Below are 20,069 nucleotides of genomic sequence, written 5' to 3'. Positions count from 1 at the left end.
GTTTGTCTATATGTGCCCTGTGATTGGCTGGCGACCAGTCCAGAGTGTACCCCGCCTCTCACCTGAAGACAACTGGGATAGGCTCCAGCACCCCCGCGACCCTCGTGAGGATAAGCGGTAGAAAATGAATGAATTAATGAAAAAAATGCGAGCAATGTGGAGTTTTTGAGGATCTAGTGCAAAAACACTAAGCAAACTGCTACATACAGTATATGACTGGAGCGCTGTTTTTTTTAATGACCAACTGCATAACGATCCTAACAGAAGTCTACATATATAATCAGCATATAACCATCCAACCAGTCTATATAACTGGTGGGATGCATTGTGGGTGTCTATGACCACGTATTCTTGATTTATTTCATTTTTTTTGGTTCCTTTGAAGTCCTTTCCAATAGAGCAAAAAATAATGAGCTCTCATAGAAGAAGGGAGGAAGTTCTGTTTTGAATGACAGAGGAGTGTCCTGGGAATGGTAGCAACTTTAAAGCCATCAAACGTTCATGTCACCTGACACACCTTTAAACTTGTACTTTAAATATTCATCGGTCTGGTCCTTTGTCGCTAACATCAGGCGTCCCCTAGTGAGCCATCGACCTCCCTTTTTTTTTTTTTTTTTTTTGTTCCGTGAGTATAGAGAATATTCATGTCCCTGGATATTTGGGAATGGCGTCGTGCTTTTCATCACTCAACTTTGTGCCTTTCATAGCCTAACCTCAATGAAACACACAGACACCCTCGTGTGAAGAATATTTAGCATTAATGCTATTCATCTCTGATGCTCATGTAGGACATCTGATCACTATGGTATGGTTTACGGTCAAATTTTAGTGTAACACTTTTCAATCAATCTTCCTGATTGCGTAGGACACTAAGGATCATCTACGAGGAGCCAGGACACACAACATGTTGCATGTTTTCAATTATGTGCAGTGCTAGCGTAATGGATGCCAGTTGGTGTGGCTACGCAAAAGTTCCAAGTATACATTTCATTTAAAATAAAAAAAGCTAATAAAAATGAAAAAAATAATATAAAAATAATGTAAAATAATCAGAAAATTGAAGAATAATTACGTCGTTCCCATATCTGATAATATTCAAATCCTGATTGTTGTCACATCAATTCATTTTTGTTTATTTAAAATATGTTAAAATGGAATTAAAAATATAAAAAAAAACTTAAAATAAAAATGTAATGTTACATATTTTAAAAAATTACACACACACTCTAAAAACTTCTTGTAGTAGTTCACTATAAAACTCATTACAATACAACTCGCACAAAAAGCTTTCTAGATCTTCCAGATTCTGCACCTCTTTCTGCAATGTTTCCATTAACTTCCCTGCTTCCAAATCAAACTCTGTTTAATCTATTTATATTATATAATAATATATACAGTATAATATAAAATTAATCTTAATATCTGTCTCCCTGCATTGTTAGTGTATTTAATTTTGACTGGGAAAAAAACATTTAAGATACATGCAGTTTAACCTTGCAGCTGATGTTTTAAAAACTGAATATTTGAAATATTTCAAAATAATATATCATATAATATATATAATATTCATTCATTCATTCAAAAATTACGCACACTCTAAAAACTTCTCGTAGTAGTTCACTATAAATCTAATTACAATACAACTAACTACATCCCGCACAGAAAGCTTTCTAGATCTTCCAGATTCTGCACCTCTTTCTGCATTGTTTCTCTTAACTTTCCTGCTTCCAAATCAAACTGTCTGTTTAATCTACTTATATTATATAATAATATATACAGTATAATATAACATTTATCTTTCCTTCTACCTGCATTGTTAGTATATTTAATTTTGACTGGGAAAAAAAACATTTAAGATACACGCAGTTTAACCTTGCAGCTGATGTTTTAAAAATAGTATTTTATTTTATAATTTAAAAAAAAAATTTTTTTTTTAATAAGTACATTTTACTAGCTTTTGTGGTTAATGATTCTTTCTTGTTCATTCTTGTTATTTATTCAATGATTCTTTGCCTTGATAAAGATCTGAAATCGTTAATTACGTATATTGTATATTAATTTAAAAGTGATGCATTTGACACCATCATATGATATAAGCATAATAGTCTCTCAGTGATCATATAATAGGCGCAGCAATACAAGAACTGTATCAACAATTCTGCATCTCCAAATATAATGTTTTTTTAAAAAGGTATGGATTTTATTATTGTGCTTGTCTGCACTGCATTATATTGTAAGATATGAGCATCTTCTGTTCCTTGTATATAAAAAAAAAGCATGATAATGTGAAGGTAATTGCAGGTTGGTGTGTCAGAGCTCCATCACGCCCCCAATTTCTTGCCTAAATCAGCAGTTGTAAGTACTTTTAACAAGATAATTGCGGCTTTGTGGAGTTAATGTGTTCTTTTTCTGCCTGTTGTCGTCTCATCGGTGAAGTAGTGTAGTCATTTTGGAGGAGGGCGAGTGAGTTACTCGGATGCAAACACAGCCACTTCACCAGTTTTTTACGCATTAAAAAACATACATACATCCATTTTTTATACCGCTTATCCTCACCGGGTTAAGCAGGCATGCTGGAGCCTATCCCAGCTGTCTTCAGGCGAGAGGCGGGGTACACCCTGGGCTGGTCGCCAGCCAATCACAGGGGCACATATAGACAAACAACCATTCACACTCACATTCATACCTATGGACAATTTGGAGTCGCCAATTAACCTAGCATGTTTTTGGAATGTGGGAAGAAACCGGAGTACCAGAGAAAACCCACGCATGCACGGGGATAACATGCAAACTCTACACAGAGATGGCCAAAGGTGGAATCGAACTCGGGTCTCCTAGCTGTGAGGCATGCGTGGTAACCACTCATCCATCGTACAGCCTGATAACAGTAGTAGTATTTAAAATAAAATTTGGAATACATTATTAGAATGTTGGAGGACGCCAAAGTCATGGAATCAATCTGCTATATACCATCTTAGATTTTTACAAGAAGCTTCTAAAATCTTCTTTTACTAACCAAATCAGTCTCTCTCTACCAGGGTTCCAATCCTTACCTTCACACTTAAAAAAAACTGTAATACCATAGCAAACCCACCAGTTCCTTTTTACTAAACCAAACACACACGCTCTGACGGAATTATACTGTACTTTTTTTTTATCATTCCCTTCCATCATATTCTACATTTTAGCTTCCAGCGAGGCTTGGAATTACACTTGGCTCCAGGCTGACTTTCCAATTTTTGGGGGTTAAAATTTTGAAAATGACTTTTGCTGCATTTCAGCCAAGTGTGCGCTTGTTGCCAGTGGAGTTTCTTTTCAACAGAATGCCAACGCTGCCAGGGTAAAAACGCTCACGAGTCTCGCTGGGAAATAGTTTGACGGACATGGCGATGGTAACTAAGGAAGAAGAAGGTGATGATGCTATGGTGGGGTGGTGGTGGGGGGGTCTGCAAATTGAATTATGTAAGCGATAAATAACAGATGGAGCTGGAGAATTAAAGTTCTTCCAAGTGGAACATTCACAAATAGGAGATAGACGTGCGATATAGCTCCCTTTCATCCTTTTTCACGCACTCGGACAGTCAGATAAGCAGTGATCCATTGAAATGGATGTGCTGGTGGACAAACAATACAACCAAAAAACAAGGTTGGAGGCCCAATGCTCCACTGCCCAACTTAGCAAAGAAAGGTCAGGAAGACCGGACAAACAAACAAAAAAACAAAAGTGACAACACAGCAGGAAATAAAGTCACAATATTAAGAGAAAAATAGCTGCAATGTTACGTAAATAAAGTCAAATTGTTTTGTGAAAAAAGTTATACTTCATGAAATAAAAATGCATTTTATGAGAGTAGAGATATTCTTATTTTGTTTAAACCAGGGGTCTCAAACACGCGGCCCGCGGGCCAAATGTGGCCTGCAGGACACTAGTTTGAAGCCCCCGCCTTGATATGAAAGTTTAATGTTAGTGCGGCCCATGCAAGTTTGATATGGATGCTGTATGGTATCATGTACCCAGAAAAAAATTATTACGTTTGATTAATGTTCATGTTAAAGGTTAAATAACTGTTAATAGTTATCCTCCCTATCCGTGTGGAAGTGGTAAATTTTTGGCTATTTAAGTTTAAAGGAAATAACTTGAAGTCTACTGTTTAGGTCGCTAGCTCTCTAGTTTGCGAGTTAGCATGTGTCTCAAGACCCTGCAGTTGCGCAATATGTTGTAAATAAAAAAAGTATAAATGTGACTATAGTTGTGTTTTGTCATGTCTACAGGGCTATAATAATGCTTTGTTCATTTTAATCTGAAAAAAATAATTTGTCTACCCACCAACTATATGTGGTTTCTTAAGTTTTTATTATTTGCCGCTTTATTATTATTATTATATTTATTTATTACTGATTGATTGATTTTCTTTATTCTTGATTTATTTATTTTTCATCTTATTTTGTGCAGAAAAATAAAAATTAAGATATTTGAGAACAGTGGAATGTTTTATCAGAGCTTTTATTGTAGAAAATCAGAACCAAAGCACTGAAAAAGTTTGTATACTTTTCTGTTTTTAATAAATGCGTTTTTTTTTTTTTTTTTGGAAAACCTGATGCGGCCCAGCCTTGCCCAGACCCTAGCTCCAGTGGCCCCCAGGTAAATTGAGTTTGAGACCCCTGGTTTAAATAGAGTTGTAATACCACAAGATCAAAATTTTAATCTTAGGAGAATAAATCCTGCTTTTTTTTTAGAAAAAAAGTCATTATTTTTACGAGAATTAATTTATATTTTTTTAAGAATATTGTGGTCTTTTCATGAGAATATTTTCAGATAAAATAGACTGAATATTTCAAGAATACATTTGGAATTTTTCAAGTGGTTATTTTACAAAAAAGTCACAATCTTATGAGCATGACATATATGTATTATATATTTATTCATTCATTTTCTACCGCTTTTTCCTCATGAGGGTCGCAGGGGGTGCTGGAGCCTATCCCAGCTGTCTTCGGGCAAGAGGCGGGGTACTGTATTATAGATTTTTAATAATAATAAAAAAAGTTTTAATCTGCTACAAATTGTAATATTTTTGTCTAGAATTGGGATAGGCTCCAGCACCCCCCGCGACCCTCGTGAGGAAAAAGCGGTCGAAAATGAATGAATGAATGAATTTTAATTGTATAATCAGAAAAATAAGTTAATGCAAACAAGGGGGATTCGGACCATATTTGAGCGTAGCCCGTGCATTAGTACCTCCATAAACAAAAATGCAAGTTGTGTGGTTGTGAGCATCGCAAAGAGTCTTATTGCACTCCACACAAGCCAAAAGGTGAAGCATCCAAATGTTGATCTCATGACCAAATGAGGGAATCAAATCAAATAAAAACAGAACAGTGAATGTAATTGGAGAAGACAAGTGATCCAAAAATAAGGAGCTGAGCTTCCACCAGCAGACAGTTTGGGCAGATGGAGCAAATGACTGCAAAAGGTCTGCAAAAAGTTGGAGGGCATCTGGTGGTCAGATGGGATAGTTTGCACAAAAACAGAGCGTGGCTGAAAAAAACTGACAAAATGTGAGCTAAATAAGCAGTAAAGACACAAAAAAGTCAGCAAATTGTATGTGAAAATTGTCAAGCAATCTGACTGTATGAGAGCCTAGTGTTGTGTTTGCATCAGGACTTTGTAGGAAATTATGCAAAAACATATTTCATGTGCATAATTGGTATATTTGCAAAAATACCAATAATAATTTATTTGGTCATGAATTTATTATTATTTGTGTTAGTGACTGCTTATTTGTCACCAATAATAATAGTAAAAATAACAATAATAATAATAAAGAAAAATCTGGAAATCCAAATGAAGTATTGTTCTAATTGTCTCCGTAGCTTACATTTTTGGAGACTTTGAATGACAAATGTATTAATTATTCATTATTATATTATCTGTCTTTAAATCTTAAAAGGTATGCTTTTAAGGGTGCTTTAACACTTAAAGGTGTCTTTTTAAGGGATTATATTATCTGTCTTTAACCCTTAAAGGTGTCCTTTTAAGGGTGCTTTAACCCTTAAAGGTGTGCTTTTAAGGGTTAAAGAGAGATAATATAATAATGAATAATTAATACATTTGTCATTCAAAGTCTCCAAAAATGTCAGCTCTGGAGATAATTAGAACAATACTTCATTTGGATTTCCAGATTTTTCTTTATTATTATTAGTCATCATCTGTCTTTAACCCTTAAAAGCACACCTTTAAGGGTTAAAGACTATATAGATTATTATATTTTTTGGGACAAATGTATTCATCATCTGTCTTTAAAAGCACACCTTTAAGGGTTAAAGACAGATGATGAATGGGTGCTTTTAAGGGTTAAAGACAGATGATTATAAAATTAATAAAGTATTCTGTCTGTCTGTTAAAGTGTGCGTGTGGTGGACCACAGAATGCAGAGAAAGACAGTATTTAAGGTCCCAAATGGTAACAATAAAGAGGTAGCCACATAAAAGGAACTAAGGGCGCTAGAGGCTGCAGCAAGCGGCGATCCAGGGAGAAAAGATCACTCATGTAAAAAAAAAAAAAAAAAAGGTCAACTAATAAGGAGGACAGGGACAAACTGGAGTAACCCTGATGTGGAGACACGAGCAGGAGATGCTTGTGAACCTGAGCGAGCTGGCAGTGCAAGGCAAGGAATTGGCCTAAGTAGAAGGCAGCCTGATTAGGTGCATGTGTGTCCGCCTCCAGCCCAGCATGAGAGACAGAGAGAGAGAGAGAGAGAGAGAGAGAAAGTGCGAGTACAACGAGATCATATCACACTACTTAAAAATTCATAAATGAAAAGTAGTATAATGTTTTTCATTCCACATATTTTGTTTACTATTTTCACATTTGTATACCTGTATATTGTGACTTGTTGTTCTTCTTTCACTTTGGGCTTTTCCCTTCAGGGGTCGCTACAGTAAATCAATCTCCTCCATTCCAACCCTGTCTGCATCTGTCTCTCTCATACCAACTACCCTCATGTCCTCCTTCACTACATCCATAAATCCATCCATCTCCTCTTTGGTCTTCCTCTACACTTCCTACCTGGCAGCTCTAATCACCAAAGCCTCTAACATGTAATGTCCCTCTGATGTACTTGTTCCTGATCCTATCCATCCTGGTCACTCCCAATGTTCATTCATTCATTCAGGTCTGCGCACTAACCACTAGATCTCTGTGCCACCCCACTCCCAATGTTGACAGTTGTTAATTCATATCAGTGCACATTTTAAGCCAATAACAATTTTTCTATATGAGCAAATGTTGCTTAAGTGTTATATATTATAGTATAGCATAATGTATTATAGTAATAGATTATAGAACATACTGATGCTGCAGACAAAGCCCACCATTTATTATGGTGGCACCCAGGAGCATTTAATACAGCAAACAACAATACATTCAATTCAGTCACCATAATAAACCATTAGCATGCATGATTGTGATGCATTATAGCAGCGATGCGCCTCATACACTCGGAGCGAAGAATCGATCGGTGGGTTGGAACATCAGCTGGAATATGTGTGTGTGTGTGTGTGTGTGAATAAGTCACAGCAGTGAGGGTTAATGATGAAAATTGATAAAGAATAATAAATGAGAAACAACAGGGCGGATTATGGATGTTATAAGGGCGGGGAAGAAGGGCGCCCCTTACAAAGGATGAAATGCGAGACGTCGTAATGGTTACGTTTTTGGCTGAGCCTGGTTCTTATTTAAAAAAAAACATAGGATGACTGTAGCCTCAAGGTTAGCAAAAGCAAGGCTGCACGCAGGAGGTCACTGGATTGAACTCCTCAAGAGTTCAGGAGCCGAGCAATCATCTCCTGCCCTCAACTACTAATGAGGCGCCCTTGAGCAAGGTTGTCCGCCCCTGAGAACTCCAGCACATCTGCTTAAAAAAAAAAAAAAAAACACCAAATGTGAACAAACATTCTCCATTTAAAAAAAAAAAAAAAAACAAAAAAACATGAAAAGCATTTTACGGTAAGGAACATCACTAAACAAGCTGGCTGTAAATCCTCCAGTTGTGATGATGTGATCCTGGGACTGAAAACGCTTAGCGCATGCTGATTACATCGGAGGAGAGAAAAAAAAAAAACAACATAAAGGGTAGAATTTTTAAGATGGAGCGTGGGTCGGGGATGCAAGTGTGCTATGGATGTGCCAGGAATGTTAAATTTAAGTCTAGCATGAACTCCACATTGCTAATGATGATTCCTAATGTCCGTTAGATCCTCCTTTTTAAATGATGTTTGTGGCGCCTCCTATGGGTTGGGGTCAAAATGCTTTGAAAGACTTGGAAACATACACGTAATACAGACATCTTCATTCAGCCATCCATTTCATATAGTATGCTGGAGCCTATCCCAGAGGCGGTGTACACCCTGGACTGGTTGCCAGCCAATCACAGGGCACATATAGACAAACAACCATTCACACTCATATTCATACCTATGGACAATTTGGAGTCGCCAATTAACCTAGCATGTTTTTGGAATGTGGGAGGAAACCAGAGTACCCGGAGAAAATGCTAACTCCACACAGAGATGGCCAAGGGTTTCATATTGGTAGATGTGTCCAGACATGTCCAATTCATCTCATAATGTGTAGCCAGCCACAACAGTTCAAATCAGCTAAGGGTGAACCTGCCTATTGTGTTCTGCGTTCTGATTGGCTATACACCACAGTCGATCAATATCCTTTGTGCACTACTGCCATTTTTTCCTTTTGAATGAATCTTCGGTTCATGGAGGACAACAAGGAAGCGTAAAACAGTAACAGTAACAGGAGCAAGGACACAAAAACACTACAGCCGAACCACGCCGGGACAAGGACTAAGAGGAGTGGATACAGTGAGTCACCTGATAATTTCTTATAAACTTTGAGGGTGTTTAAACAGGATGTAAATGTGAGAAAATTTACTTTTCTCAGACAGACACACATTTTCTCTCCTGTTTAAACACTCTCAAAGCGTATGAAGTACTGTATATTTTGAGAGGATTTACAACCTTAAAACATATATAAGAATTGGTAACAAATAAAATTGGCTACTTCACAGACTTTGCTTATTGCGGGCTATTTTGGGAACCTATTGTGGAGGAACCAGATACTAGTCCGTTACGGATAATGCATTTTTGATGATTACGAGCATGAAATGAGTACAGCTGTCATCCTCATTGTGTTTGCATACTGTTCTGTAGCCGTTATGAATAAAGTTTATTTATAAAAAAAACTAATTGGGTAATGTATTCACTGTTCAATCTTCACACTCTGCCATTGGCCTGTCATACACAGTGACTGACCCTGCTGTCAGTCAGTGATGGTGTGTGCAGCGGTCCCAAGCCACTGTACTTCCAAGTCCGTGCTGTCTACTTGCAAAAATGTGGGCAAAATCTGGGGATCCATATGTGGATGTATGAAGATTTGGGATTATGCAGATATGTCTTAGCACTTTTTGTGAAGGAGGAACTTTTGCTGCATGCAAGCTGCATGGAGGCTACAGCAGTCACTTGTGGAGCCTATGTTATCAGATTGATACTGGATCGTTGCAGGGAAGACTCTTTCACTTTTTTTCAGTTTTCATTCATTCCAAATTGCCACGCTGCGTACATTACAAGAAAAAGCGATTGTGAAAATCGTGTAATCCTCACATGAGGTTTGCCGCAGTGTGTGCACCACTGTGGAAGCCTACCTTTGCACAGCATAGACACACATTTGTTAATACTACTCCATGTGAAATATATTAAGCAGGGATGTCCAAAGAGGGGCTCTGGTGCCATTTGTGAGACACATTTTTTAATGGGCCTATGAATGGTACATTGACGAAAAAAAAAGTAAAATAAAACAAAATATTAAACAAAGAAGCGGAAAGTAACTAAGAAAATAACTAACTTGTTGAGGAGTTGATACTAAAAACATCTTAAAGATCACTTACACAGTACACATATAGCTGAATAAACAATAAATATAGCAACCATTGATCAATCTGTTTCAATTTTAGACTTTGAAGGAGGAACTTTTGCTGCATCCAAGCTGCATGGAGGTGACAGCAGTCACTTGTGGAGCCTATGTTATCAGATTGATAGCGGATTGTTGCAGGGAAGACTCACTTTTTTTACCGTTTTTATCCGTTCCAAATTGCCACGCTGCGCACATTACAAGAAAAAACGATTGTGAAAATTGTGTAATCCTCGCAAGAGGTTTGCCGCAGTGTGTGCACCACTGTGGAAGCCTACCTTTGCACAGCATAGACACACTCATTTTTCTCTTCTACTTCTTCTCTATGTGAAATATATAAAGCAGGGATGTCAAGCATGTCTCAAGTCCTCAAACTCAAGTCATGTGACTGGAGTCCCTCACCTCTGCAAATGTAATGATAAATGCCTTGAGTAAGAAAAGATGTTTAAGCAACACTTGAGCTTTGGAAAAAACCCTCCAATAGGAACATGTCCTCGCATACCAAATCCTCTATAGTGTTCTCATTGGAATGCTGAGAGAGCCGCGTTCATATTCCACAACTCGGAGAAGTCACGAATGGGCAAGAGCACAGCGTGCAGGAGGAGAAGAAGAAGACAGTGAAGGCGAAGCGGGGTGCCCGGCATCAACATAAAGCTGGCACTTGGTCTTTTTTTTGCAGTTTTTCTTCACATCGCGCTCAGAGACGGGCATAAGAACAGGCATCGCAGGCGGCCCAAGCCCTAATAAGCAAAGGCTTTATGAATTATTGATTAGTGCAGGCCCAACAACCTCTTTTAAGATTCACATTGGAGAGAAATCCTGCAGACTTTGTTGAGTTTCTCCTCCAAAAAAAATAACAAGAAACAGACAACAGAAAGAGTAATTCAAAAGCTGTGTGATGCCCTTCACGTATTGTCCAACAACAATGACTCCACAATGTTCCAGCTTCCAATCTCATTAGACATTAACATCGACATCCTTGGCTTTCCCAAACTGCTTTTGGGACCCAAAATGGGGCGTGGGTTAATTTTTGTTGGATAAAATCTGCTGAATGATTTTATTGATAATCAGACCAAAACACAATTCATGTGCAAACATGTTTTTTTGATTCTTTGTTTTCATTGTTCAGTATGATGGCACTACATGGGAGGAACCACACTTTTATTTGGGCGAGTAAAAAAAACTACAAAGAAAAGCTGAGGAAACTCTAGTTTATACCGAAAAGAATTTATCAGGATTTTGCACAAAACAGTGCACTGTGATTAATAGAAAAGTGACATTTGAGTTCCTACATGATGGCTTATCAAAATATAGTGTTAAAATTGCTTTCATTCATTTAATTAGTATTTATTTAATTTATTTTTTTAATTAATTTAAATAAATTATTAATTTAATTTAGGAAATGTAGTTATTTATTCATATTTTTGTTTTTATTTATTGTAATTGTTTTGTTTTTTATTAATTTTAATTTAGGAAATTGAGTTATTTATTCATATTTTTGTTAAATACAAGTTATTTAATTATTCATATTTTCGATATGTTACCTCCAACAGGGTGATCCCATCTTTAAAAAAAAAATACAGCATATACTGTATATGTTTTAAAACCATATAAGGTATATGCTGTATTTTTTGGATACAGTATTTGAGTTTTTAGATCATATATTTTTATTTTGCAAAAATATGTTTGGCTGTCTAAAAATATTGGTTTACATAATATGTGACTTTTTTTTCGGAATTTAGTTTCAAAGTGATGTAGTATCTCTGCCACGCTTCTACGTTCTTGCTTCTCCTCTTCCTCGGGAATGTAACATATGCATACATACATATACATATTATATTACATGCACGTATTATGTGTATGTATACATTATTTTTAGTGAATGATTTCATCCCCCCAAAAAATAAAAATATAGAGATTTGTTTTCAGTACACTACATAGTATGTGGACTGTGTTCCAGCACAAGCATTGATTTTTATGCATTTATTTATTTTATTTATGTACTTTCTGTACTTTTTGCGTACTTTTTTTTTGCTGCTTTGCTGCAGGTGTTGTGTGCGTGTAGTGCGGCATGAATACAATATGATGCATAACTTTTTATACAATTTCTTGTGAGATGACGGTTGTCTGTTTAAATATGTTCTGTTGTGTATAACTGATCAGCTTACTTAATAAGACTATTCTACTGCATTTATTTACACACTCACATCAATGTCAGCCAAAAAAACTGCATAATTATTATGGCCCAATTTTAAATATTGTCATTATTCTCATTTGTATTCGACTTGTTTGGAGAAAAAAAAATGTTTTAAAATGACTGCAGCGTCCCTAATGGAATTTGATCTCCATGATGGAGATGCAGTATTAGTGTGCTCACCTCCAGGCAATGTTCTTCACTTCTAGATATCGGCGGGTATCGTATCCATTCTGCAACCCGCCATGCGAATCTTGGCCTTCTCCCTCGCTCATCCAGGCAGGTCATAAGGGCGGCCAGATAAGCAGAAGCTATATTGAAATATTCAGCAGCTGACGGAGACCAGAGCAGAGTGTTAACACTCAGGTTAGAGGATGGATCGTAAGGGGGGAAGGGGGGTGAGAAGAGAGAGAGAAGGTGATGGCAGGCTTGGCTAATAATCTTTCAAGCTTCCTACTGTGCGTCCTTGATAGTTTGCTGACATCCAGTGCTCCCTCCTGGCCAGACTTGACTCCATCTTTTTTACCTCCTGCTTCTCTCATTCGTCATGTTTGCGGCAGTGGACCACCACAACATCACCGCGTCACTCCACATCACTGCTCCTGATTGTTATTGCCGCTGCCGGAAACCATAACGTGGACGCTAGAGGAGAAAGCGTCAGGTGAACGTACTGTATCATCCAATAGAGTTGAGATTTACTATGTGGACTTTTAGACAACAGTTCCACAAAACATCATCATAAAGTAATCATCATTGCCCATGCGTCTCATGTACAGGTTTGAATTTTGGTATTGATCGGATTAATTATAAATGAGGAACTGCGACTCCTGCAAATGGACCAATAAAATAATACTCTGTGCATTTTGCAGCATAGGTTCTTTGAGGATTTTCACACGGGTGGCGGTGGCAAATGTATAAACGAAAGGCATTAACTTAAAGTGGGAGTTACATCCCAACGTACGTGTTGGCCATTGCCATCACGTAGAGGAAGTAGGTTGCTACTTGTACTGTTTGGGATTAAAAAAAACACAATTATCTTATTGATCTTGTCTTAAAAATATTCATTCATTCATTTTCTACCGCTAATCTTCACGAGGGTCGGGGGGGTGCTGGAGCCTATCCCATCCTATCTCACCTATCTCACATTCATATCTAGCATTTTTGGAATGTGGGAGGAAACCGGAGTACCCGGAGAAAACCCACGCATGCACGGGAACAATCATGCAAACTCCACACAGAGATGGCCGAGGGTGGAATTGGACCCGGGTCTCCTAGCTGTGAGGCCTGCGCGCTAACCACTTCAGCAGCCAGTCTTAAAAATATAAATTGTCTTCAAAAAAGATTAGCGGATTTATATTCAGGTCAATAAAAAATATATATATATTTTAGCTTGTCCGGCACGGCGGTCTCGTGGTTAGCGCTTAGACCTCACAGCTAAGAGACTGGGGTTCAATGCCACCCTCAGCCATCTCTTTGTGGAGTTTGCACATACTCCCCATGCATGTGTTGGTTTTCCCTGGGTACTCCGGTTTCCTCCCACATTCCAAAAACATGCTAGGTTAATTGGCGACTCCAAATTGTCCATAGGTATGAATGTGAGTGTGAATGGTTGTTTGTCTATATGTGCCCTGTGATTGGCTGGCGACGAGTCCAGGGTGTACCCCGCCTCTCGCCTGAAGACAGCTGGGATAGGCTCCAGCACCCCCGCGACCCTCGTGAGGATAAGCGGTAGAAAATGAATGAATTATATTGTCCATCCTGGTTAGCACGCAGGCCTCACAGCTAGGAGCCCAGAGTTCAATTCCACCCTCGGCCATCTCTGTGTGGAGTTTGCATGTTCTCCCCGTGATGTCTAAAAAAAAATATTTAGTCTTGAAAAATAGTGTCTGTCTTACATTCGGGTCAATAGAATATAGTTTTTGATCGCATCTTAAAAATATCTCATCTTGAAAAAGGAGTGGTCATCTTCGGATCACTAAGATGAAATAAACTGCAACATTTTTTGTCTTAAAAATATCTTGTCTTATATTCAGGTCAGTGTGGTACATGCTGATTCTTGTCATCTTAAAACCAGATATTAGACATCATAGAAACTTGCCTTTTTTTTTCCATAAACAAAAACGGCTACCAGTTCTCTCCAATAGAAACTCACAGCAGCACTTTCACTCACGTTACATCAGCAGCAACCGTTCTCATTCACACAAGCAACACATCTCTCATGGTCGGGTATGGAGAGCTTCAAGTTTGCCTCTCGTTTGTTTGAAGGCCTTGTTGTTACCGCTCGGTCGTCAGCGAAGCCCAGCAGTGTGCATTAGACATTAAAAGTCCATATCTAAAATAAAATAAAATATCTAAAATAGGCCTCCAAGCATTAGTAGGAGCCACACCGCTTTTAAGTAAAAAAATAAATAAATAAATAGGGAGCCGGTACTGCCTTGGTCCCTTTGTTGGCTGCCTTATGTTTTTCCAGCTCAGCATCAGCTCTGTGGAGCTTCAGAGGATCCTCTTGAAGACACAGCATCAGCCATGCAGAAAGTAACACAGGCTGGTGTTGCATGAGTATCCTGGGAATTTGGACTGCTTTTTTTTGGGGGGGGGGGGGGGGGGGATTCAGTAAGTGTTAACTTGGGGAAAAGTCAAAATCAAGCACTGGGATGGAAAAAGACAATTCATATGAAAAACATCTAACACAGGGGTCTCAAACTCAATTTACTTGGGGGCCACTGGAGCCCGGGTCTGGGTGAGACTGGGCCGCATCAGGTTTTTCCAAAAAAAAAAAAAAACAAAAAACGCATTTATTAAAAACAAAATTTTTTTTAAAACTTCGCTTTGGTTCCAATTTTCTACAAGAAAAGCTCTGATAAAACATTCCAATGTTCTCAAATATCTTACTTTTTTTTCTACACAAAATAAGATGAAAAATAAATAAACAAATCAAGAATAAAGAAAATCAATCAATCAGTAATGAATAAATAAATATAATAATAATAATAAAAGGGCAAATAATAAAAACTGAAGAAACCACATATAGTTGGTGGATAGACAAATTATTTTTTTCAGATTAAAATTAACATAGCATTATTAGAGCCCTGTAGACATGACAAAACACAACTATAGTCACATTTATACTCTTTTTTTTATTTACAACATATTGCGCAACTGCAGGGTCTTGAGACACATGCTAACTCGCAAACTAGAGAGCTAGCGACCTAAACAATAGCCTTCAAGTTATTTCCTTTAAACTTAAATAGCCAAAAACTTACCACTTCCACACGGATAGGGAGGATAACTATTAACAGTTATTTAACCTTTAACATGAACATTAATCAAACATAATAATTTTTTCTGGGTACATGATACCATACAGCATCCATGTCAAACTTGCGCGGGCCGCACTAACATTAAACTTTCATATCAAGGCGGGGGCCTCAAACTAGTGTCCTGCGGGCCACATTTGGCCCGCGGGCCACGTGTTTGAGACCCCTGATCTAACATGTAGATTAGACTACTATAAGACGGCTTAGACTCCATATTGTATGAATGCGGCCAACTGGGGTCAAATGATTATATGCCCCCAGAGGAAATGATGTCAACAAATTGCCTTTGCTATTACCCATGCTGCGTATATCTCTGGTGAAAGTCACAAGTAAATGTGCAATTGATGGTTAGCTTTGGTTTTCTCGACCACCACCTATAGCCGACTGTATTGAACACACCATCACCTGCTCACTAGGTGTTTCTACCTTGAGGATGAAATACAGTATGTATGCTATACAGGGTTGAACAAAGACCACAAAGCTTAAATTCAAGATCAGTAGGACGTTGTGCAGGACATGCGGAGAACCTCAATGCAACCATGAAGGGCAACCAAGACAATCACTCATAGGCTCTCAGACACCTAAACCAGCAGCAACAATCATTGTCAAACCGCTTGAGACAACCAATAATAGGCGACATTACATGCAATGTTGGACTTAATGATGCATGCAGGATGGGAAGCTCGAGGGTCGATGCAGACGCTCAGTCAGCATGTGTCTGCCACAGCCGCCACCTCCAAACGGCCGACATGCACTCCTTAGCTGCCCCCTTGGTGCACCATAATGGACACAAAATGGAGAGCAATAATGGAAGCGCATTTTGTGTGTTCCCTTGGTGCACCATGGTTAACAGGCTCATCTTGAGCACTTAAATGTCTATTTTGATGGTCAGGGGCATTGCTAACACTATATGGCACTTGATGAATGCCCATACTGGCTCTCTAACCATTAACTGTGAATGGTAAATATTGTAAATCATTGAAAAAACAGTAAGTGATGTGACCATTTCTGCACTAAAAATTGTGGGTCTGGAAAAAGGAAAAAAAAGTGTTGGCATTGATGCAATGTCTTAGATAAAATATTAGATGTAAGAAATAAGCACTTATTTAAGAAAGGGAAATATGAAGCACAAAACATAAACATTTTTATCTAAATTAACTTGAAATATTGAAGATAATTCCGAGTGACAAATGTATATTGTGCATGCTTGTGCATGAGCACTGATAAACAGATAAGATATCATTCTACATATCTTTTATTGCACTCTGATGTTGGCATCCTTCCCTTTCAATCGATTTAATTTGAATTAGCTTCACTTTTTTGTCCACTCACGACGGCTATGGTTAAAGTCTGCATATTCATTTCATAATAAATAGAAGGGGAAAGTTGAACAATCATGATAAATCAGTATCTGTCCATATATTTGTTTAACATTGCTGTCTCTTATAAGTAGAACATTTTATAACATTGTGTAGTGCTAGGTTGCTGGTACATAATTCACCCCGGAACTATTGATGGAGAAGTTGCCACCCGGAGGGGTGACCGTGAGGGAAGGGGGCTCTGTTGTTGTTGCTATTCCGTGTGCTGTTACGGCTCACGGAGTGAGTGTGAGTTGATGTTCTATAAAATAATAAAGTTCGCTCCCGAGTTCGACACCCCGCCTCAGACTCCACTTCTCCGGCACTTCAATTGTCTTATTGTTGAATTAGCAACAAGTGGTTCCTTTTGTAAATATCACCTACTTTGAGTGTCCTTGCTCTGATTTACAAGTGCATCACTGCTAGTTTTGATCGTGTTTATTGAGTATGAAGTGTGAAAGTAATCATTCAAACTTACTTATTTGTTGATATGATGCACGACAAAATTTCCCACGCTGTCTACTTCCTGCTGCCATCTCCTCGCACTTTGAGGCGTTCAGGCACACTCGTAATTTTAAGCGTTTGGCGCTAATTGTTTTTATTCACGTACCCCCATGACAATTGACATATATACCCAGTACACATATAGCGGGATAATAATAAATATAGCAACTTCCGATCAATCCATGTCAATTTCAGACTTAAAATAATGTACAGATGTATGTCCCTCACATTTCCGATTAAACCACAATTACTTCCGGTTTATACTCCGCCCACCCCGAGTACAGCTAGGATACATTAAATTTAGATATGTGATACAGATACGTTGACATAGTACTCTACACTAGTGATTAGCTTGCAGTAATTTTACTATAATGTTCAGTGAGACACACAATTTGATGGCCGTAAAGTTTTTGTAGATAATAAATGTTAAATTAAAATGACAGAGCCACTTTGAAACAACTTGGCAGAACATATGTTTTACTACCGGGTGCCTGCCATGTATTGTGAAGACGATGACGTGAGGTAATTGAGCACTGTCAAAAAAAATGATGTAGAAGAATGAAGGACATGTAAGAAGGGTGCTAACACAGCAGCTATGATTGAGATATGAGAAGAAATACATGTTGAGTCAGGAAGCACTTTCTGACAGGTACATACTGTTGTTCTTAATGGAAAAGGAGTCACCCGCCCTCCCTGTCTGTGACATGCAGAGCGATTAAGATTGCTTCTCCTCCCCCGACTGTCTCCATCAGTTTCATATTAGTGCATTAAAAGCCCGGGGGGATTACCTGTACGCTTTGCGCCGCAGCCGTGTCCGTCATCGTAAGAGCTCTTGTATGGCTTTAGAGGGAGTAATCTGTGCGGAGAACACATTACTATTGGTGTGCCTGCCAGCTCCTGGAAGGTTCTAATGAAATATTCATCTTCAGCTCCACCGCTAATGATAATGCACTATCAAGCTCCAGGAGCTCCAACCCGCGGCGGCCTGTCACACACGTCTTCTGACAGGATAGCTGGATAACTATTACAACCTGTAAATGAGATTTGGATGTGCGAATTAGGAGATAGTTAAAGAAGTGGAGTCTTGCCTTGATTCATCTTTTACACCCAGTGCCATGACCTCTGACCTGAGCATTAACAGGATGACTAGGAAGCTTGTCTCAAATCCCATTCTTTGTTTTCTTTTTATGAAGCAGGTAATCTATGCAAACATTCTCAACTGGATGTCCTTCATAACACAAGGCTGGTAAACATTCAAAGGCAGTAGGAAATAAAATATTTCCTTAAAACTTTACTACAGGGTCAGGCAAAATGATCTGACACATTTGTAGGTTAAATAAAAGGCAAATAAAGTAAAGAAACAAAAAAAGTGTTTTTAGTTTAAAAAAAGCCATTTTTTTTCGTTTCTTTTTCAGTTGTTGCCATGAATTTGACTGGTGAGTATGGTGCTTTCAAAAAAATCTGTAACTACAACACTACAAGCGTTCTGTTTGCACTTCAATCTTGGTAGACATGATCTTGTACCAGCTGGAAACACCATCTTGTTATGGGTTACCAACTTCAGAGCTACTGGATCTGCATTGAAACGAAAATCAACCTTAAAACATAATGACACAGAATGGTTGTCGTCGAGTGGTTAGCGGCGCGCCGACTTCACAGCTCGGAGACCCGAGTTCAATCCCATGCTCGGCCATCTCTGTGTGGAGTTTGCATGTTCTCCCCGTGCATGGGTGGGTTTTCTCCGGGTACTCCGGTTTCCTCCCACATTCCAAAAACATGCTAGGTTAATTGGTGACTCCAAATTGTCCATAGGTATGAATATGAGTGTGAATGGTTGTTTGTCTATATGTGCCCTGTGATTGGCTGGCGACCAGTCCAGGGTGTACCCCGCCTCTCACTCGAAGACAGCAGGGATAGGCTCCAGCACCTTTCGCGACCCTTGTGAGGATAAGCGGTAGAAAATGAATGAATGAAACAGAATGGCATTATATGTACTTTTACTTTATTTGCCTTTTATTTAACCTACAAATGTGTCGGATCATTTTCCCTGACCCTGTACATGGCACATGAACATTTGTGGCTCTAATTTCGTAGCACAGCGCAAGGTGCTACAATACACAACGTAGTGGTAATTTCGTCCAGCGCACCGTTGTGCGCAGCCAATTTGGTAGACTGGGCTGCGCCGAGATGGGTGTTTGTGAGGTGCGCCGCATATTTTCAGATTGGCGCAGTGACGATTTCATAACAAAACAGGTGGCCTACAAGATCGGCAGCTCCGACCTGGTCTGTTCTTGGTGTAACGCCAGTCACTTCCACGTAAACGTAAATTGTGTGATCACTGACTACTTCTCCGATAGCAATGCAGTCCAAAGAACCAGAAAGAAAGGCTAAAAACAAGCCATTCGCCTTCACAGTCAAATATGGCATAAAGCTACAAGAAAATTGAAAAATTGAGAGTTACTGGTGTTATGAAATGATGGCTCAAATAAACTCAGATTGCAGTCTTAGGCCTCCCTCCAAGCAACGTGAAAAGCGTCTTTGATGGAGTGTTATTGCGCCGCGCTCCATGCTAATTTCACCAACACAGTCAGCCGGTTGAGTGCGTTCAAAAAGACGAAAAAGGGAACGGCGTTTCATCCTTGTCTTCAGTGGCAGAGAGGATTTGTCTCAGCGAGGCGCCTCAGTTGCTGTCAGTGTTTCACCCCTCCTAAGATCTC

General features: G+C 38.7%; 1 long non-coding RNA gene across 4 annotated transcripts in view; it reads right to left on the bottom strand.

The window, feature by feature from the left end:
• Positions 1–17,427, bottom strand: part of LOC131105331 (uncharacterized) — a 70,033-nt gene extending 52,606 nt beyond the window's left edge. Inside the window, exons 1-4 of one of the 4 annotated variants that reach the window (XR_009119919.2) lie at positions 17,327–17,427; positions 12,631–12,815; positions 12,357–12,505; positions 7,338–7,910 (exon numbers count right to left, since the gene is read on the bottom strand). This is a non-coding gene — a long non-coding RNA (uncharacterized LOC131105331). Of the gene's footprint in view, positions 1–7,337; positions 7,911–10,333; positions 10,720–11,704; positions 12,506–12,630; positions 12,816–17,326 lie in introns of those variants that run through there. The other 3 variants (XR_009119918.2, XR_013627350.1, XR_013627349.1) reach the window with 3 other exon arrangements.
• Positions 17,428–20,069: the final 2,642 nt, after the last annotated feature.

Source organism: Doryrhamphus excisus, linkage group LG5 (assembly GCF_037039965.1).
Source record: "Doryrhamphus excisus strain RoL-2023G ecotype Guam linkage group LG5, RoL_Dexc_Guam_v1.1, whole genome shotgun sequence".
Classification (NCBI taxonomy): Eukaryota; Metazoa; Chordata; class Actinopteri; order Syngnathiformes; family Syngnathidae; genus Doryrhamphus; species Doryrhamphus excisus.
Note: the sequence above shows the minus strand (reverse complement) of the source record. Positions and strands in the feature narration are given on the sequence as shown.